Below are 21762 nucleotides of genomic sequence, written 5' to 3'. Positions count from 1 at the left end.
TTACCTTTCATGTACTTGTCCAAGCAAGCATGCTCATTGTAACAGTAGTGCTAGTAGGTAGCAGACCTTCTTTTAGGAGCGCTTAAGCAAGCACTGGTTTGCAGCTGATCTTTGCTGCAGAACTACTCAGCCCAGTGCTTATCCCATGGGGCTGGAGGCCGCAGGGAGCTGGGAGAAAACCAGCTGCCAGGTTTCTGGTTTGCAACAGGTATCGTCCTGAGCTTTGCTGGGCCTTTGCAGGATTATGGCACTTACAAGTGATCCAGGGAGGGGGGAAATAGAGAAGAGAGAGACAACACCCCAGCAAGAAGCAACCTTAATAAAGTGAGAAGTTGGGAGAGTAGCATGAGGAAAGTAGGAAGAACTGAAGCAGAGTAGCAAGCTTTGAGATGTTCAGAGGAGTACGCCCTGCTATCATGGGCCAGCTCTTCTTCACAAGGGTCACTTGTGAAGTGCTACACAGGAGCTAATTGGGGCAGATGAACACTATATTCAGGTACCAAAAAATATCTAAGTTGGTATGGATAGGAAAAATGGGGACTGCAGTTGATAGCTGATGGGAAAAATAATTGTGGCTATTCTTTGTAAGGGCAAGATCACAGAAGAAATGGGATTTTGTGTATAGCTAGGATTTTCTTCTATTTGCAGCTTCTGTGGAAAGGCTTTTTCCACTTCAACTTGCCAACGTGTGAGCTAAATAAATACGTGGGCAATGGCAGCCCCTATCCTACAGGGAGCATGCTGGAAAATATGTTTGTTCAAATAACACTCAGTGGAACAAAAAATATATTTAACTCACAGTTAAGGGGCCACAGAGTTCAGCCACATTTGACCAACTTACCGCATGCTGATTCAAGCCTGCTGAAGACAGTTTTTTGAAGTTCAGTAAATACCTGCCGATGCCAGTGGTGCAGAGTCATCGCTATATACAAGCATCTTTCAGATGAACTCCTCGTTAAGCAAAAATTTTCCATTAAGAATGCAGCCTAGTCCCCAGCATCTCCACAACACTTTGCAGTCATCGCACCTGATGCTCTGATCTAAGCTCCGGTGAAACAAACAGAGACTCGATTGCTTTAAAAGCCCTTGTTCAGCTTTGGCTGACACCCAGGAGACATAGGCAAGGGTGGAGAGCAGGGGCCTGGAGCGCTGCCCTGCACAACACTGGAGACTCTCTGGAGCTGCGCAATGGTGTGGGTATGGCTCTTGGGAGCAGTAGAAAGTTGGGAGCTTCACAAACACCTCCCTGTTTTTTGCCTTTCCTCAAAGAAGTCACCAGTGCTGCATAGATGGCAGAGTGCAGGTTGCGTGGTGAAGTGAGTTCTTCTTTGCCCAGCCTAATGCAAGAAAGAGGTGACGAAAACTTCACACTGATTTTTAACCACTCCCATGCACCCTTGGACAGGAACTGCACTGTGCTGGGTAAAGAAAATAAACACTTGGCATAAACATTAGAGAAAAAGAAAAAAACTCTTCTATTTTTCCTTTCCCATTCTATTTTCTTGAAGTTACTTCACTGTCCCCTGATAGTTCCTGCTCCTCTGCCATGCTCCTCTTTTAACATGCAACATCTTACCCCTCCTCAGAGCTCCTGATTTTCATAACCAGCCTTCAGCTTTTACCCTGTAAATTTCTCCTCCTCCCCACATCACCTTTGTCATCTTGGGCTATCTTTTCTATCTTTTTTTTTTTTTCCATTACCCCTCCACCTGCACCTCCATGTGTCACTGCGAGGTGCCTCCTACACCACACCAATGGCCCACAGCAGAGGGGCCCCTGAGTATGGGCTCCATGGGGATGCAGAGCAGCACAGGGGGGGGAAACCCTCACCAGTTCCACCTCAGGACACATCTGGCAAGAGAAAATCCTGAAGAAATGCAGAACCAAAGTCTCTGCTGGACATAAGTGTGTTCTGCTTGTGCTTTAAGAGCTTATTGTTACTGCTTTTTTTTTTTTTTTAATGTTGGCTAAATGTGCTCGGTTTGCCATATGTTCAGCAAACAGCACTGTGACCTAAATGCTACCGCCATGCCAACTTTCAAAGCAAAGCGATTGCAGTGATCTTTTAATATGGAATAAAATACTCCTCCCACTTGGCTTTGAGCTGGGGAAAAATACATTGCTTGATTTTGACTTATACTTTGCATGGTCCGCCCCATCCCACGATGGTCAGTCTTGTCCTAAATGGTTAATGCTTGGCTAAACTATAAGCATCTAAAAACAGGATATTACAGCAGAAAACCGGATAAGCACAGTAACAGTGGGAGCTGCAAGGCCCTCCCTCGTTGTCTCCTCTTCCCCACCCATCAGAACAAGTGGAGATAATATCTGAATGCGTTTGTGTCCAGTTAAAATCCTGCACAAGCTCATAGACAAATTAAATGCAGACTTCTGGCTTCCAGCAAGTTTTGTTTGTGATTATCAGTGCTGCAAAAATTGACATGGACAACCAGGACTGCGGTGGAAAGAGTGCTTCTCAAAGGCATTCCCATCAACACCCTGAAAAACAGCGTTTCCTCCTCTCATGAAAAGGGGACTGGCCATGATGGGTGACCATCAAGCAGCTCCAGGCTGGATGTGCCGTGTCCTTCCGCACCCACGTTTTTCTGCCTAGCTGGTGGGCTCACCTTTGCACTGCAATATGAGGCAGGAGGTAGCAGCCTGTCCCAGTAGTTCAAGGGAACGAGATGGAAAGAAGTGGCTATGTCTGCCCTAAATCCATTCCACACCACTTGCTCTCCAGTGGGGCAAGAGGAGACCTTGTCTGCACCGCTGCCTCACCTTGGTGGCTCACCTGGGCCAGCTGATGCAGGCAGGAGATGACACCAGCCCAACGCATGGCTTTGGAGGAAGGGATGCAGTAGCACTGACACAAGTTCAAGTTGTCTGTCCCAACCATGCATGTAGGAAAATGAAGGGGACGATGTTCCCCTTGCCTCCTTTTTCTTTCTCCTGCAGCGTAAGAGCCAACCTCACTCCCAGTCTTCAAATCTTCCTGGACACTGAGCTGTCTACACGAGTGCTGAGGGCCAGGGATGCTTGTGGTGGCATAGGAGCTGCTGGGATGGCAGGGGAGGAGCGAGTACAATCATCATGCCGGAGCTAGACTTATTCTCTAGGAACCTTTTATTTTGTGTGGTTTAAGCCACGTTTGCTTTTGCTGCTCAGATCTGTTTGTTGGGTGTCATTATGTCACCACAAGAAAGGGATAAAAGTCATCACTTTCTAGAAATTCAGTCTTTCTGTGAGAATTCCTGAAGTTCTTCCCTTTATTCAACTTTGCGGCTTTTTGTTTTGACTTTGCTTTGGGTTTTGTTTGTTTGTTTTTGCGCTTTTGCTTTTTTTTTTTTTTCTTTTTCAATGTAGAGATTCCTAAAGCTGTAAAGCAAGAGGCTGATCTTTTCCATTGCACTCAGCTGCTTCTGTGCCAAATCCTAACACATCCAGAGTCATGCATGCTTCTTCCCTGCTTTAAAATAAACAAAGGAATCCATGTTTCCCAGAAGAGTCATGAAAAAAAGGAAACCTTTATAAGAAGCCACATTTCTTCCTGAAAGGGAAAAGTAGCAGAGAAGGGAAGAGGGAAAAATACCAATGTAGGATGTGTTCATGCTATTAGCCTAGCAACAAAACACACTGGAAGGCAACAGCACATTCAGCATTAAACACACTGAAAGTCCTCATGTCAACAAAACAAAACAAAAACGCATTTGTGATGAGACAATTTCACCTTAACTTGATGTGTGCAATTTTGCCGCTGCCACCAATGGGGAAATAAATCCCGCAATATCCATTTTATGCGAGAGTGTATTTACCATAACAAGATAGATTTGTTCTGGAAAATTTTTTGTCAATATATCCTTTGTTAGGCAGTATCTTCATCTCCTAGCAACAGCGTGGGGAAATCCATCAGAGACATGGAATTTAACTGCAAGATATGAAGGCTCACCGCAGCTTGGACATTTTCTGAAATCTTTACTGACATGCAAATACCTCTGTGCACTTACGTGTGTGCCCACTGATGAACAGACAAATTGGTCTAGAGAATGGAAACGGTGAAAAAACACTCTGTCTATCATTAGATACAAATTGAACAAGACACACGAAATGCTGGAAGAACTGCTCTACCTCTCTCTCCTCAGAAGGCTCTTTCACACCCATACACATTACACACGCCTCGTGGGAAATTGGACATACACAAGCCACGTTTAAAATGCTTAAATGCAATCACAAAGCAGTTTTCCCAGCCTCCTAGCTTTGCAGTGTCACATTTCGGAAGACGGGAAAGCAATAACAAGCCTCCTGCAAGCAGCGCAGGCAGGGCTGCAGAAGGTGGCAGCGGTCCCCAGGTGCCTGTGCTTTTCAAGGCACGTCCCTGCCTCTGCTTTTATTTCATTTTTCTCTCTTCCCGGAGAGAACCTGTGCGCCGTTTTAAGGAAGTTAAGGGTGAACTGAAATGCTCTAAGAGTCACTGAGGGACCTCTTTCAGCTGCGCTCTGTAACACCCCTTTGGTCTGCAGGACATCCTGCTGGCTGTGTTTCAAGGCTGCTCCTGTCCCCCTGGCTGGTCCCAGCTCCCCAGGAGGTGGCTCGCCTGCCTTGGCTCAGCTCGGAGCGGAGGGACGGTGCTGCAGCCTGGTGGCCTGCCTGTGGCACTGGGAGATGGACGCTCCCTTTCTGATGGGTCCTGCTCATACCTGGAGCCTCGCAGCGGGTAAAGCTCGCCTGTGTCTCGGGTCACCCCATAAAGGTACGAGCCCCTCGCTTCATCAGCTGCACGGCTCCAGAAAGACCAGGGCTGCAAGAGGAGGTGTGGGATGTGGCAGTAGGCTTTGCATAAGGGATTTGCCAGGGAATGTGGGGAGAGATTAAGGATTTCTGACTGAAGGCGTCCTCCAGTACATGAGAGCATCCATGCAAGCACTGGTGAGAGATTCACCCCTCTGCTCCCTATCACACAACGCTGTCTCAACCAGTCTCTCACCTAAAACAGGCTTTTATGAACAAAATTCAAAGCCCAGTAAGGCCTCCTGAAATCTTCATGTGAGGGGGCACAAAGACGGTTGAAATTGCCTTTATATGTTTAGTCAAACGTACCTCGGGATTTAAATTCTCCCAACATACATTGTGGAGGGATTTTCCTACCAAGAGGAGAGGTGGCCCAGAGGTCCCATCAGCTCCCCTGAGGCACTGAGCTGGCGTATGTTGTTCTCATGGACCCTTATTATTTCGGTTGGGAAGAGACGAGCCAGCTGCGGGAGCACCTCCACATTGCTGAGCCAGCCTGAGGCCGGGGCTGCTCCCCAGAGGACTTTAAGAGCATCATCAAATCAAAAAGAGCTGTGGTTTGTTGTTGTTTGTTTTTTAATTATGCCTTATAGACTTGCACGGGCTGGAGAGGAGGGTTAATTGGCAGCAGAACGATTTAATAGCTCCTGATATAAAAACAACTATTCCAATCTCTGCTGAAAATGCAGTTGGGGAGACAGGCAGGGGAGAAAGCCTTTGTCAGAAGTCTGTGCTTGCAAGAGAAACATATTATCTGCTTGTTGGCTATTGCTGCTGTACTGGGGACGTCTGTGCAGGGACCTCTACTCATTCCTGCCCATACCTGGAGCAAACAGGCTTTCGCTGCAAGGAAATGGCAAGCCTCTCCTCTCACCTTGCCTGGCCCTCAAGCATCTGCAGAGGACACGGGACCCATCCCATGTAAGCGTCCTGCTTTAAAAAGGAGCTTAAATGGGTGTTTGCTCCTCAGCTGCCCTCGATGAAATTAGCTTTCTGACTCGGGCGTAATGATTTCAGGCACCGTGAATTTGTTTCCACCGAAGCTGTGTTTGCTCTTGAACTTTTTGCTATTGACTCGCACACATGTTCAGTATATAGAGCAAACACTTTGGTGTGAAACAACATCATACACAATGAGTCATCCGTGCTCTGGTCCCCAGCCATCCCACGGAGAGCTTGTGCTGTCAGTCACGCTGTCATTTGCAAACATAGCTACAAACACTCAAAACCAGACAGTTATCTTGTATAACACCTTATGGAGAATCTGCCTTAAGCAAACAGGAACCATGTTAATGTATTTTTGGAAGAGCTAGAATAGAGGGATAGATTATTTATTTTTTTTTAAGGAATAAGGTTTTGGACAAGTTCTATCTAAACTGATGCCTTTTAGTGAGATGATTTTTAAAATAATTATAAATTAACCTTTGACTTACAGCTGAACCTGTCCTAGTTTCTATGGCAATGTGCAGCTATCATCAAGCATTATCTTCTAGTGTGCAGAAAAAATGCATTTACTCATCCTGGGGAATTGCATTAAATAAATTAACAGTACTCACTCCAGACATCCTGATGCCACTGCATTATTGACTGATAAACCTTGAGATCCCTTCATCATGCACATCCAATCATGTCAGAGCTCACACCAGTCAAAAAGGCAGCAGTATTTGGGAACTAAGGTGTTGGTGAAGTTTGGGTGCCACCATTTAGTCAATTATTTAATGAATAGTAGCCACAGACTGGTAAAGCGATGTCAGGCAAGATGCCTTTATAAATTAAATATACATATAATATAGCATAAGGTCTATATTTTTCTTTAAACCATTCAGAGATTGAAGTAACACATAGTTTGCATGCCCTCAGCACCAGGGCACTCATCAGTCAGTGTTAGCAAATACTTTACTTGGCATGTCACTGCAAAATTTGGCTACTCTAATCCCAAGCAAGCAGCTTGCCACCAGCATAATTCTGCACAGAAAACAATCACAAGAATGATCACCACTACTGATGTCAATGATATGCATTCTCTGACATTAAAAAGTTTGGTAATACCTGGTCGTTCACCGCCACAGAATCCAGTCCAAAACAGTTCACTCCAAGATCATCCCACCAGGTCTGGTGGCCAAGCTCCAGTGTAACATAGTGATGTAGAAACTCTGCCAGGTTTTGCCTCCCCAAAACAGCCATGACCTTTAAGAGTTTGAGAGTTGACAGTCACATTTCAGCAGATGCAGTGATTAAACAACGTTAGGAATAGTTAATCGGTGCACAAGCCTCTCTAAAAACATTATTGCCTGCAACAATAGAAACACAGGCTGGTGTACAATTATGCCATCCCCTGAGAAACAGGCACCCAGCTTTTGTCCCTCCATCCCTGCCACCAAAACAGCAACCCCCCCCCTGCAGATATCCCATAGGATCATTAGGAAGCAAGAAGAACTTCTCAGCCCTGAATCGTAATCCCAAAAAGTGCTCGTGTGCTACCTCCATTACACCAACCCAGGCTTTGGTCTGTCAATTTTAACCTGCCATGGATTTAAATTTTTTTTTTCCTATCAGCACATAGCCTGGCTCCAGGGATACAAGCTGAAGTGCTTGGAAGCGCAGATGGCCCAGCTTCTGCTCAGAAACGTGGCTTTGCAATCCTGCGCAGCCAGAAACAAAAGCTTCACCTCTCTTCAGAGAACAGGCTCTGCTTCACAAGATTTACAGTTGTTTTTTTTCTCGACTCGGTAACCAGTTCTTCCCCAGGAGACCTTTGTGTCACGAAAGACGGAGGGGAAATCATTTCAGACTTCACACTTAGGTCCATATTGACACACACAGCCCATCTGCAGAGCCACGTGCTGTTGCTGAGGGGAGAGAGCTGCTGCCTCCCCTGCAAATGAACTCATTTGGGTGCGCAAAGATTGGTCTGGAACGAAGCAGAAATCCAAAATCCTCGCCAGAAAGGCTTTATTCTCAGACCTCTCTGCAATAGAGGCAGCCTCAACTTCTGCCCACGAGTCCAAAAACACAGAGCAGATCCAATTACCTGATAGCAGAATCTGGATCGATGCAATTTTTTTTTTTGTCCAGCCAATATGCCCTGCTGCTGCTTATTTATCTAGATCAGAATCGCAAAAATTAAACAGTCAAAGATCGTAAATTCTCTTTCCCAATATTGGCACGGAGGGGGTATTAGGGAAATCCATTCTGCAATTGATCAGAGTTGCTTTAGGATCCATGATCGGCGCAGTTAAACTCATTTCCTCCCATAAAATATATATGCAATTTCCATCCTGAATGGGAAACCTGGGAGTTTTGCTCTCCTCGCCCTCCACCCCAGCCCTTTCCTTTTCTGATCTGGGAGCAGAGAATTCACATTCCAGTCAGTTAGCCCTGTCACAGCACACCATTTCCAAACCATCTGCTATCTAATAAAACAGCCCGTCTAGACAAAACCCCAGCCGGGCAGCAAATCCGATATTGCACTTGAAGCCATCAGAAGTATTAATAACCTGCCATTGCTAACCTGTCAAGCCTCTTCCCTGGGAAAAAGGTTTGTCTTTGCCATCCCAGGCACTGGGTGTTCGCAGCAACAGGGGCCCCCCTGCTTCCACACGTCCCGGGAGAAAGCTGGAAATGCTTTTGGTTAGCTACCTCTGTCTTCAGGAGGCATCCTGGGTTTACTGAGCTCAGGCTCGCTTGTGAGAAAGAAATTAAAAATATTGCCCGTATCCAACAACACGATAAAAGCAGTTTTGTGTTTTGTGAGCTGAGAGCTTTTTCTTCCCCATCCTCTCTTATTTTTTTCCCCTTAAGTGAGTTGATTTGAAAAGAAAGCTGTCATCTCTCCATGATGAAAGAGCTCTTAAATACCCAGGAGCACCGATGAAACAGGGCTCCAGTTTGCAAGCAACTGTGCAATTCAGCACCAAAGTCAGAGGGCAGCAATCTTTCCAGGGAGGGTCACAAGGCCTAGAAATAAGCTCAATTCCAGCTATTTCAGGGAAACCATATTATGGAAGTACGTAGGCTGTTAAAAGGCATTCATGAAACTTATTTTATTCTCTTCAGAAAGAGTCAGCTAGGGGATGAAAGAGCACAGTAAGAATAAGCATAGTTCTGTAACACTTGGACTTGGGTTATTTATCTAGAAGCTCAATTTTCTAGCAGTTTGGTCCACTGGATCTACATCCACAAAGAAAACACCTCTAGCCAGGCCTGGCCCAGCACCTCCTTGAAAGCCTCCATCACTACCAAACCAAGCAGCCACAGAAATGCAGTCAAGATGGGCATCTATTTCACTGGGAGCTTTTGCGTAGCCTACAAAGCGTTGGTCTGCATCAGGATACCATATTATATCTGATGAATCAATCAGTGTTTGCCTGTCCAAAGCTTTGCTCAGGGATGGAAGGCCAAAGAGACGCTGCAATGCTTGCAAGTTGGGTCACTGTGTTACAGACCAGTCTGAAATGGAGAACAAATAGTTTGCCTAAATTGTGAATTGAGATCGCAAGCACTGTTCAAGGCTTTTCAGATGTGACCGGTGAGGTCAAAGCAGTGACTTTGTCACTCTGAGAAAACTGCAATCTGAGTTTTCAGGAATGAGCTGAGTTTGACCCGAAGCTCTTCACAGTGAAATTGAGCTCGATCTTGAGAAAAAAAAACGTTGGGAGAACTAGTAGAGATAAATCTGGAACAGAAAAGCATATTTGGAAACTGAAGCGAATGGCAATACTCATCCAAATGGGAAGAAGTCTGCCGGCCGAGGCCCACCAGCACCTCCTCCTCTGCCATACCATACGTGGGTTACAACGATGGATTCAGTCACAAGATGTTTCACAGTTTGCCATCATGATACAGTGTCACCACTCATTCAGTCAAGTCCAGGTGAAGAAAAGGTGGTAGAAATGAGAGGGGGAAAAATATTAAGAATCTGTAAGTAAATCTTGCTGGGTTGATAACTGGAAGTGGGATGAAACAACAGACCGTTTGGAAATGGATTCTGTAGATGACAAATTACAAGACAGCCATGTCACCCTTAGCAGCACAGGCAAGGCCATTTAAAATCCTATTTAAATTCCAAGAATTATAGCTATATTGATTAGGAATTGCAGTCAATTTAGTGGTTTCTTTGTAGTAAAGTAAAACTAAGCTGTTTCTGAACTGCAGTAAGTGTTATAAACACATCCAGTTTTGATTAAACTGCTACCAATGTAAACACGTCATTATAATGAAATTAAAGTAGTAGCAAGAATTGTGGTATGAAGCCCTAGCCAGATCTCAGTGACATTGAGATAATAGGTGGAAGTGCAGAAAGTATTGATTGTGTGTGACTAATAGGCTGCTTCATAAAGGGAGAAAGACTTACACATTGAAGAACTGAAGATAAAAAGTATTAATAGCAAACCTGTAAGTGCTGCTGCAGTGCATGCATGAAATATCAAATGTTAGAAATGCCCATTTCCAAATTAATATTCCTTTCATAATTATGAAGCATGAGAATCTAAGGTAGCATATCTGTTATTGGCGCACAGGACATTGAAAAGATTTAAATTAGACATAAGTGTATTGGGGAGGGGTTATACATTTATAATCCAAGCATAAAGGAAGAATGTATTTCTGTTTAGAGAGAGCGCACAAAATACGCTTTTTCTTTCCATCTCACTTAACGTCATAAATCATTGGTCTATGTCCCTCCATTTTTTTCCATTTGTAAGCTGGAGCTAATATTGCTGTGACATTTAAAAGGCCTGCTCCTAGAAGGGAGTCATGAAGACGGAGAATTCAGACATTGAAGCAATGAGTACTATCTTAATTATGTATTTATTTCTTCTCATTGCGTCTCAGGATGCAAACATTTGCTGTTTATTTTCCATCTGCAAGAGCTATGCCCAGTCCAAATTCCCTTTTTTTCCTGCAAAGATAACTTTGGGAGCAATGCTTCCAGCCTTTGCACCCAGCCAAGGAGAGGTTAGGGGACCCTTACCCGCTCATAAATGCTGGTGAACGCTGTTCCAGGTTTCCTGATGCCGAGCACGACCCAGCTGCAAATCACTCTGTTACAGCAAGACAATATAACCGCGCTCAGAGGAAGCCATCAAAGACTTCCAAAAGAAACCTGCTTGGAGATGAAAGAGAAAATTATGATGGTAATCATCTTTACTAAGAGAAAAGGAAAGCTCTTTGGGAAAATTTCCAGTGTTCAAGAAAGGGGGAGAAGGCGGGGAGGGAGCATGATAAGGTCTCACACGTTCGATTGATTGTTCACATCTAACAAAAATAGCCCCAGCCTGCTCCCATTGTCCTGCAGCTGCTGGCTTCATTATGCTCATTGTGTGTTTCCTCATGGCCCAGCAGCGCAGTTGCCCAGTTTCCTCTCCTTCATTTCCTAACAAGATCCGTGATGAACTGTAGGAAGAGCCAGCAGCACTTCAAAACAACGCTTTGCAAGTCTTGGTGTGGCTCTGCAAAAAAAAAACACCAAAGAACAGGCAGCTTGCTCATAGCATTGCAAGGCTATTTCAACCAAGCAGTCATTGCAGGTAGCTGGGCACTGTCCTGAATCAGGGTTCCATTGCTTGCATGTATGTATTTATTTATTTATTTTGGTAATTCCCAGGGCATGTTTGTATTCCGTGTGTATTTCACACTTGCTCATCAGGTGACAGGAGAAGCCTCCTGCAATCGAGGCCAAAAGATCTTAATCTTGGGAAAAGAATCTGTGCACAGAGATGTGAACATTGGGTTTAAAAGGTCCCCCTCACCTTTATGCACTTAACAGCAAGTGTTAACTCTCTGAAGGATCATTCCTCTCTATGCAAGCAGTTTTAGGATAAAGTACCAGGTGTGGAGTGGGGTTCCCCCCAGCTCCTTTGCTGCTGCTAGAACCATTTAAGCTACTGCTGAAATATCAAACTGACCTGGTGCAGCTGGATTACTTGTATGGCGAGGCTGTCCAGCCCCTGTGGACAGAAGCCGTAGAAAGCAAATGATCACTCCCAAGAGTGGTATTTTCTGCATACAGAAGTTAAACATCAGAGCATAGTAAATGAATGCTGTGAGATGGCTGAAAACAAAATCCTACAAATATTTTGCATTCTATTAAATCCTCTTTAGCTGAATTTCTCTGTCTTTTTTTCCATCCCTTACGAAATTACAAAAAACTTTTCTATAGAGAATTTACAGAGACCACTAGTGTGCATGTATGCCTTTCTTCCAGCATGGATTGAAGATTCAAGCTCCTTGTCACACCCCACCATGTTTCGTGTTCTTTAAGAAATGTTTTCTTCATGAGAGAGTTCCATTTGTGCAGAAATAATCTCAGATGTTTCAAATAAAACCAGCTGAGGGAAAGATTTGTTATTTCAATCTGTGTTTCTTTGTTATTCTTTATTATTTGTCAATGCCTCAATAGTTCCACCAATAAAATCAGCTTGTAGGTGAAACAATCAGTTTCTGATGTGAGGTGCTAGATAAGACCAGACAGCTATGGACCAATCTCATGGCTAGGGCGAAGCTTTCTGCCCTGATATTTCATCAAAATGTCACCCTTCAGGAGCAAACACAGGCACCCAGATGTAGGTGAGCCTTACACAGATGGAGGGGGAAAAAAGCAGTGTGGGAATAATCAGCAAAAGGGAAGAGCACCTTTGAAAGCATCCTCAGTAAAAAAATATTTTTCCAGCCCCACTCCTCCCTCAGCAATCAGTCTGCTTCCTGGATGAGTGACTTGTTAGCCCTGGAAACCCAGCCAAACAGATAAGCTACAGTTCAGTTCACCTTATTTGCTGCCAGATATTCAGTCCCAAAAACACTTGGTGATCAACAATTCTTAATCCAAATGTCAGCCTTCTCTTCTCTACTCCTCTCAAATATTTCACATAGCTTTGAGCAAGGAAATTCTTCGCAGGCGTCTTCAGAGATGCTCACAACCCTCCCCACAGCCCCTTCCTGCTCATGGTCCTTACTGAGGGCACCAGATCCTTGAAACATTCATACTTGTAAACAGGGACTTAAAAACACATCAAGCCTCCAAGAATAATGGAAAGGGTGAACAAATACTTTTTGTGTTTCAAATAACAAACGAGGAAAGGAGATAACATAAATCACTGACCAGTTCCTGAGTTATCCGTGATTTCACAACACCACACACAAAGCTCATTTGAGAATCTGAAGCCCACAGACTAACTGGGGTCTTAAAACTGCTGTAAAACTCTATTCAGAGTCTGTCTTTGCTGTAGCTTGACCGAAATTCTCCAATATCCACCAAAAGCCCTGATTTGACAGGAGGCAACATAAAATAAGCTTCCTTTAAATGCTGCTACTAATTCTCTGGCATATGTTTTAGCAGCTTTCCTAATACTTTTGTTCAACGTCATAGCAATGTATTCATTCTCCCAATATTAAGACCCTTGAATTTTTACTCCCAAAGTAAAACTAAAACTAAAATACAAAACAAAACAAAAAAAACCCAACACCCTGCATTAATTAGATAACAACAGAGAAAAACAACAAAGTAATTGTTATATCTACTTCATCAACTAAATGGCTTTTTCAAACACACAATACTTCATTTAGTTGAATTAAGAACAATAAAGATCAATTAATATTGATTAAATGTTTAAAAAAAAAAGATGACATTAAATAAATGGCAGGTCAATTCCTACTGCATAAAAAATGAACTCTGCTGAATGTTTAGGCAAGGCACTCTCTTCTGAGTTAAGTTAAAAACCTATCTAAAAACGAAAGCAAATTTGTTCAACAGGCAATCCCTGTCCATCTTGGGAGATGTAGATAAAGCAAAGATCAGGTGTGCAAATGAATGGGGCCTGTGGTTACTTCTCTCTAAGACAGACATCATCCAGAGAAGCAATCCAGCACAGCCTCCACCTAATGACTTCTTTCTTGGATACTCTTTGTACTATACTGTCCATTTGTTGTGCCTACAGATCTCCAAGTCCTTGCAGTTATTTTTCATTACTATGGTAACTGTTTTGAGAAGAGCTGGTGATACAATCAGAGACAACCGTCACTAGCCAGACTAAATCAATCACTGTTTTATTAGTTGTATTGGTTCCTTCATACTTTCACAGAGAGCTAAAATGGGAAAACTGAGAACCTGCTTACTCCCAGGCCTGAGGCAGTTTGCACCACATGTTGGGCAGGCTGTGTAATGAGAAACAGGCTTTGTAGCCAACCAAAACCCATCACAACAACTGCCTAAAAATACTGTGTCCTCCAATAGCCCACAATTTATTTAGTTTTCCTGCTACGTCTTACTCCTCAGGCATATCAGGGTAAGCCTCGTGGAAGACTGTGCTTGAGATGCCCAGGCTCAGTCTGCCCAAAGCAAACCAATTGCTGGAAGCAGCTTTCGTGTTGGAAAGGTCCACATCTGGGCATGTGCACAGCTGTCTTATTTTGACACCTCATGTTTATGCCCCATTGGTCTTAGGAAATGAAATCAGGAAAACACTGGTGTGAGCTTTGAGGAAGACATCTCTTGTTCTCACACTGACAGCTTGGAAACTCTCTTTGGAGATCAAAAATTTAGCTTTAAATCTTCTTAGGCTGAGGGGAGATTTGGACAATGTACTCCCAATATCTCAAAAATGCCTTCAAGCGAGAGTTACTGCAAGTACCCTTCGTATTTTTCAAAGAAATGTCTCTCTCCTCGCTCCTTGAAAGACTGAGGAGAAACCATTTTCCTCAGGAGAGGCGGGCAGCTGCTGGCCTTCCTCACAGCCCCGAGTGAGGAACCTGCACGTAACAGTGATTCCAGATCTTCCGATACAAACTATTTTTCCCCACGACCATTCTGGGCAGGGTCACCATGATGGTTTGCCTCAGAACCCAAACTGAGGTAGGCCGACACCCAATGGTTCGTGTCTTCCGTTCTCCAGTTTGGCTCATTTCTTTGCTTGCATGCATGACTGTTGAAAAATAACTTTTCAGTTCTTAGACAGGATGCCTCCTGACATCTGAGAGGGTACCAACAGTCCATGAACCAGAGTCCAAAAAGACTTATTTATCCACACCGAGGTACCAAACACCTACCCTGTCCCAGGCCTAGGTATCTGTCTCTTGAACCTAGACACCAAGCACTGCTGTCCTGTGAGGTAAATGAAGGCATTTAGGCTGTTGATTGACTCCAGCTCTACAACCACCACAAAAGATCTCTCAGTCTAAAAAATGTGCCGGAGTTACATATTTCTTCCTGCCCCAGGAGTGCCGAAATGATCTCAGGTGCGTTTTGGAAGGATTAAGTACATCTGACCTGATAACAGCTTGCTGATGTTCTCAAATACTGTAGGGAATCACGATACTGAAACTCTCCTTGCTAGCTCATCTTTCCACATCATATAACCTATAAAAATCCTGCATTGCCTTTTTGGGACTGAACTGAGAATTTTGGCTGGAAAGGGACTGTCTCCCACTCTTCTGCAGGCTGCTAAATAAAGCCAGAAGAGACGTATAGACCTTTGCGAAGACTCATACAGCTGTAGTCATACTTTGCATCAACAGAGGTTTTTACCAACTGGTTTTCCATTTAGGTCTGCTGCAGATCCCTGTGATTGCCAGTGCCACCTCCTGGTACTGAAATGTACTGAAATCCAGCCATGTAGGAATGCCAGAATAAGGAAATGCAAAATGTCCCACGCCCCAAGTTACGTTCAATTTCTGTTGTTCTCCACAGCCTTTCATAAGCAGCTATTTATTTTGCAGGTAATCAAAAAGTTAAATATTCTTGTAACTATAAATGAATGGAAAGGCAGAGGAGCTGTCAAAGGCAAGAGGTCACTATGGACTTTCCTTTCCGAGGTGTTCGTAACACAGCTAAACCCAAAACAAAAATAGCAATCAAATTAGCAGGAGCCAAACAAGAAAAAACCTTGGGAGTTTAAAGTTTTAGTCAGAAATGTCTGCATTCACTGAAGGACTGAGGAAATTCCTGCAGCATGTATGAACATTGGAAACAAAAATGGAGATTTTGATCGAAGATTTGAGAAGCCCCTCAAGGAGTTACCCCAGAACCCCCATACCACTACTCATCTCCTGGGGCAGGTCAAATTTTTGCCAGCCTGTTTACAGAAATCACATCCTAAAAAGACATGTGGAAGAGGAAAACTGGCACGTATCCACAAAACCAAACAATCCCAAAAATTGAAGCACAGGGCATGTTTGATTTTTTTTTTCAGCAATACCTTCCCACCTCTTTCCTGCCTGTCTCACAGCCTCAGGTCTGAAGGAGCAGCAGTCTTCTCTCTTTGCCATCATATGAAATAAATCTTTGCTAATGCTGCAGTAAAGGGCCTAAAATGCAGCCGAGCATTCAACCTCTGGTTCCAGGAGAGGGCAGTGAAACACGGTTAAACTTGGAAATGGCAAACGCACACTGAAGTGCTCAGCGACGCCTGCTAAGTCAACCCAGGCATTGACCTTGGTGGCACCGGCGTGGGCAGATTCAGCGGGAGGAGCTGCAAGAGAGGTTCGCACGTGTTGCGAGCACCATAAATTGATTTGTGTCACTATTTCCCAGGGAAAAAAAAAAAAAAATTATGCAACCACTTTCTCTCTGCCCACAGAGAGGAAAAAATGTCATTAGGAGGCGGTGTTCACTTGCACTTGGGGTAATAGGTCTCATTTGTTCTGCCAGTGTGGAGGGAGGCAGAACCAATGGAAGAACTTGTAATTCTGCTTTATAATTAAGATAATGTGCCATACCAGCCCTCAATCATACTTTTGGACGCTGCAGTGTCCATGACACATCTTGGAGAGACCGTGGCTGCGATTAAATATTTTTGATAACCCATAAATATAACATTAGTTGCCTGGGTTAGGTTTCTGATAACATCATTCATTTCAGATCATTCAATTAGCGCAGACAAAGGGGCTCTTTCCAGGAGACATAATGTCATTGTCTCTGGAAAGGAACGCACTTCCCAATGACTGTTTATCACTCTGTAATTACAGGGCTGTAGCAGCCATTCTCTATATTACAAGGAGTCCTTTCTGTGCCCAAGGATCCAGCAGTTCTTTGTTTTAATTTATTTTCCTCTTAAATACCTCCTGCTATTTAAGCAATAATTCCCTGTAAATCAATTGTTAGCAGCAGTTAATGACTGGTTGGTTAATTAATAACTGAAAGCAAAGCGGAGGGTGTTCGCCGCTCTAATAAACCACCCCATGTTAACCGTGGTATTATTGCTAACGTACCCTATAATCAATGACTTCTCCCGGCGGTGGCGTAGCCTATGTATCATTTAAAGAAGGGACCGGCTGAGTTGCAATAGGTGATGGCACGAGGAAAAAAAAGTCACCAAGGTAGCTGTCAACACTGCTGAACCACGGTGTCAACCTGAGCGGGGCCGTCCCCGTGCTCTCCCTGGTGCCTCCATCAGAGTGATTTTGGTCCCACAAATCCCTCAGCCTCGTCTCTTGCTCGCCCTGGGGTCAGCCAGGAGCTGGCTACTGAAATCCCTGCCAGCAACACGACAAAAAAGCCCTGGGTCTTTGCCTGTGTCAGAATCTGATTACTGGAGTACTCAGGGGTGTCTGTGCTCTGCTGGAGAGCTGCATTAAGATGTTTTTAATGCGAGGGTCTGCTCTGCTTCTCTCTCCAAGGGACAGATTCTCGGATAATCTCTTTTCACAACATTCTCATTTAATATTTATATAAGCCTGTTTTGTCTCTTATCTTCCACGAAATAAGGTTTGGAGTGATGCTGCCATGGAGAACGAAGGAGAGTCTAAAGCAGGCAGTAATTGATGTTCACAAAGAGAGTATGTGTAATGGACCAGCTGGCTTATTATGAACTAAAATACTGCAGTATCTTCAGTACAGAGGATGGTAACAGAGAATAAATGTTGACATTTTCGTGGTGAGCAATGTAAGACCATCAAATCAAACAATTTCTGGCATATAGTCAAAGCAGTGTTAAAATGGAAACTCTAGCGATAAGAACAGTTTTGCCTTTTTTTTTTTTCCTTTTTTTTTTTTTTCCTGAGCAGAAATGTGAGGCTGTATGAAACCTCATGGAATGAGCTCCCTGCACTGAAACAGAGCCAGGGCCTCCCAACAGGCACTGTCTGACTTGTCTGAAAGAGAGAAAAGGAAAAAAAAACAACAGCAAGGAGCATCCTTGCATGACTGCGCCAACTCTTCTCACCCTGATATTAAGTGGCAAATTAAGATAATTTCTGCTTGTTATCCTCTCTGTGACCAAAGAGAACAATTGATCACTGTCTTGTTCATAGCCACCACTTATGTATATATATACACACACATATATATATACTGGAAGTCTTATCATATTTCTCTCTCAGCCTTCCCTTTCCTGAAGTAAACAAACCCAATTCCCAATTCAGCATCTCCTCGCAGTTCGTGCTTCTTAGCACTCTACGCGCTGACTGCTTTCCTTGTATTTTCTCTGTTTCCTCTTCATTTGCAGCAAAAGGTGGCACCCACAAGTGGATGCAGTACCACAGGTGAAGCAAAGACAGGAAAGTAATCATAGGCTGTGTCTCAAGGATGGCACTCCTCATACAACCCAGAACATTTAATTCACGATTCCCTGCAATCCTCAAGTCCTTTACAAACATACTGCTGCCTAGTTATCCCCCCAGCCACCACCACCCCACATCATGTCTCTGCATCTCGTCTTCCCAGGTACAGCACTTTGGACTGTTCCTGAGAGAATTTCATTTTAATATTTCAGAATCATTTCCCCAAGCTGTAAAGATCATTTCAAGTTCAGATCCTGGCCTCTTTGGTCTTTCGGTGTCTCCTAATTGTGCCATCCACAGGTTGCACTTGTTTGCTTGTTGTTCAGCTTCCAAGAAAAAATATTTATTAAAACCTGGGTATAAGACAAGCTGCTGAATTACATACTTGAAATATCCTCCCTGACAGTGATCCAGCACTAGCTGTTGCTACAGAGCTATTTTTCAACAGGCTATGCACCTATCCCATTGTAATTATATCTATACCATACTCCTTAGCCTGTCATATATGTCAAAAAGTGTTACTAAAATCAAGCACTGTTGTATTTGCTGCTTCCTCTTTATTCACTAGACAAGCTACTGTGACAAAGAAGGAAATGAGATTGATTTGACATCAATCGTTCCTGACAAGTCTACGTTTTCTTTCTTTTTTCTCTCTCTTTTTTTTTTTTCACCACCATATCAGCTGGCTACTTGCAAATTGATTGTTTAATGATTTGTTCCTGCATCTTTTAAGGACCTAAGTTAGACTGACAGGTCTGTAATTCCCAGGGTCCTCCTTCTCCCCTCTTTAAAGCATAATACACTGTGTTTGCCCTTCTCATGTCTTCAGGGACCTCCTCTCTCCTCCATGAGTTCTTAAAGATAATCACTAATGGCTCAGAGATTGCTTCAGACAGCACCTTAAGTACTCTGGGGTGAACTCCATCAGGCCCTGCTGACTGCACTACATCCATCTTATCTGAATATTCTTTAATCTGTTCCTCTCCTGTTCCAGTCTCTACTTCTGCCCCTTTGAAAAAACTCAGTTTAAACCACTGGTAACTGATAAAATTTGTAATTTAAAACAATTGGACATTTTACAATATATTCTTTAATAATTAGCCAGGTTTATGTTTCCTTTCTACGAGTTACAATTCTAAAAAATATATAAACTCTTTGCCTGTACTCATAGAGCCCTATTCACTAGCTGCTAAACCAAGACTTATGGGTAGTTTCACAACCAAGAAAGGAGCAGAAAGAGGAAAAGCAAGTAAAACATTGTGGTTTTCCACTCAGGACTCCAACATCCACTTATATACTTGCACTGATTGCAGAAATAAAGGTTTCCATTTCTCCCTACAGCTGTTCCTAAAATTATGCTAGCACCTTCATATCCAAAACTGTACCTCTGGCAGCGTCCGCGATCCAAGTACTGTCCTTAATGAACAGCTAGGGTAGCTTGAATTTGTGAAACCGTTGGACCTGTTCTCTGGAAGTCCTCTAAATTACAATGTACTAAGTCAACATGTTTTTTGTGTGTTTTGTTTTGTTTCTTTCCTTCTTTTTAAAACAGCAAGATCTGCCAAAAATTATGATGGGTTTTCCACGTAAGTGTGATGTGAAGACTCACTCTATTTTGCTCTATCAACCACCTGATGCTGCAGTACCCAATGGGAAGGTAACTCAGGTTTCTGCCTATGGTAGCAGAACAGAACAATTTCTATGGCTGTCTTTAATAAAGTCTGTTTTTGCCCACCTTTCTCCTCAAAAATTCACAATTATTAAAGATTTCAGGTGCATGCTTAAGGCTCTAAACTCAATGTCCTGCTGTGCCAAAGCCTGGATTTCAGTATAGCTCTACCAGCAATTGCTGCATGTTTCTGAAACAAGGCAGTCCATACAACCTAGGATGAAGCTTGGGATGGCTCACAAGAAGAATTCTCATTTGAAGGGATCTATCTCTGGAAGCACACACACATTCAGAGGCTGTAGGTAAAACAAAAATATAATACTTTTTCCAAAAAGCTTTTCCCCTTCAGAAAGAATGACATTTGAAATGACAGCTGGCTTGGGAATTTTCTACCTACCTTTTTCATCAAAATTGCATGATGATTCAAAAGTGACCCTTTGTGCTGGAACGTTGGTTGTGGTGAAACCCTCACTGGCAGCATTTCTGTGGTCTTGAACCGAAATTATATGAAATTGAAGAAGGGGAGAGGTGTTCCACAGAACAGGCAGTTGCCAATTGGAAGGACACTCATGCAAGACATAGGAACCTCTCATTTGCATTCATGAATATCCACATACTGCTCATCAGATCTACCTTCTGATATGGAGATTTTCAAAACCCCCACAACAGACAAACTCACTGCCACTTAAACCAAAATAGATTGGAAACTCTCATGTCTGGGATGTCGTCCTATGGAAAACTCCACTTTAGAGCCATGCTTGGAAGAGCTAACTACCACATAAAACAAATACTTTCCCACAGCATCCCCAACTTACTTTCTCATTCCTCTCTCGGACTGGAAACGGCACTGTCAAGTTCCTCATCTTAGACAGTTGGCTGATATCTATTCTTTGCAGCTCACTTGGAGCAATTACTATGTTCATCTGTGTTTTCTGAATTTGGAAAAACATAAAAAAGGAGTAATTTTTGTCCCATGAATCTTCTATACCTCATCTGATATACAAACATAAATGCTGCCTAAAAGGACCCTTTTCTCTGAGCTTTACAGCCATCCTCCTTTCATAACCTTTCTTCTTTCCACTACTTTTTTTCAGCCATTTTACTTTGAAGCACCCCCATCAGTCTAAAAATGCTTTTTTTTCCTCTTTTCCTTTCTTCTTCTCTTCCCTTCCTTTTCCTTCCCTTCCCTTTTTTTTTTTTTTTTTTAATTTATTTCAAGAATCTGTCCAACCTACACTCAGGTTATCCATCTCTGGATTTTGCAATTTCGTAATCTATTTGAGGATGACTGTATTTTTAACTCCCACTAGTAATTTTGTCTTCTGTTACAAAACCACCTTCATAAATCTTTGATGAAGAAGAAGATAAACAATCCTTTATCCCGTTACCATCTTCCTCAAAGCTCAGTAACTCAGCAGGCCAGCTTTAGCAGTAAGCTTCAAGTTCTGCTTTTTCCAGTTCTTGAAGCACAGGAGGAGCCAAGATTGTAAATCAGCTTAAGATTCAGTTGATAGCAACCTATCCAACTGACAGGTTGGCCTTAACCAAGCATTGAGTCAGTTTAGAATTATTCAGGACTTTTCCCCTTGTCCACATTCCCAGTAATCCTTTAAATCAGAGTTTTCGTGGTAAGTATCAGGAACAAAATCAAGCATAACTCACTGGAATTAGGAACTTCTCGTTGTTTATTACATCTTTAGAGAGCATCATTATTTCTGGGAAGGTAGAGTGGCCCACAAAGCTTTGCTCCCCATAGAAGGCACATTAGACAGGCCCCTTAACTTCTCTGCATGAATTTGCTCATCAGGAACAGA

The 21762-nt window shown here is 43.2% G+C and overlaps 2 long non-coding RNA genes across 2 annotated transcripts in view; one reads left to right on the top strand and one right to left on the bottom strand.

Moving 5' to 3' along the window:
* Positions 1 to 8407, bottom strand: part of LOC310899324 — a 29226-nt gene extending 20819 nt beyond the window's left edge. The window contains exons 1-2 of the long non-coding RNA XR_014584206.1: positions 8300 to 8407; positions 5 to 6975 (exon numbers count right to left, since the gene is read on the bottom strand). This is a non-coding gene — a long non-coding RNA (uncharacterized lncRNA). The remainder of the gene's footprint in view (positions 1 to 4; positions 6976 to 8299) is intronic.
* Positions 4658 to 10227, top strand: LOC310899333. The gene is made up of 2 exons (XR_014584216.1): positions 4658 to 4750; positions 7345 to 10227. It is a non-coding gene; the product is annotated as an uncharacterized lncRNA (long non-coding RNA).
* Positions 10228 to 21762: the final 11535 nt, after the last annotated feature.

This window comes from Anser anser (assembly GCF_964211835.1).
Source record: "Anser anser genome assembly, chromosome: 4".
In the NCBI taxonomy this organism is placed as follows: domain Eukaryota; kingdom Metazoa; phylum Chordata; class Aves; order Anseriformes; family Anatidae; genus Anser; species Anser anser.
This window is presented reverse-complemented; position numbering and strand designations above follow the sequence as displayed.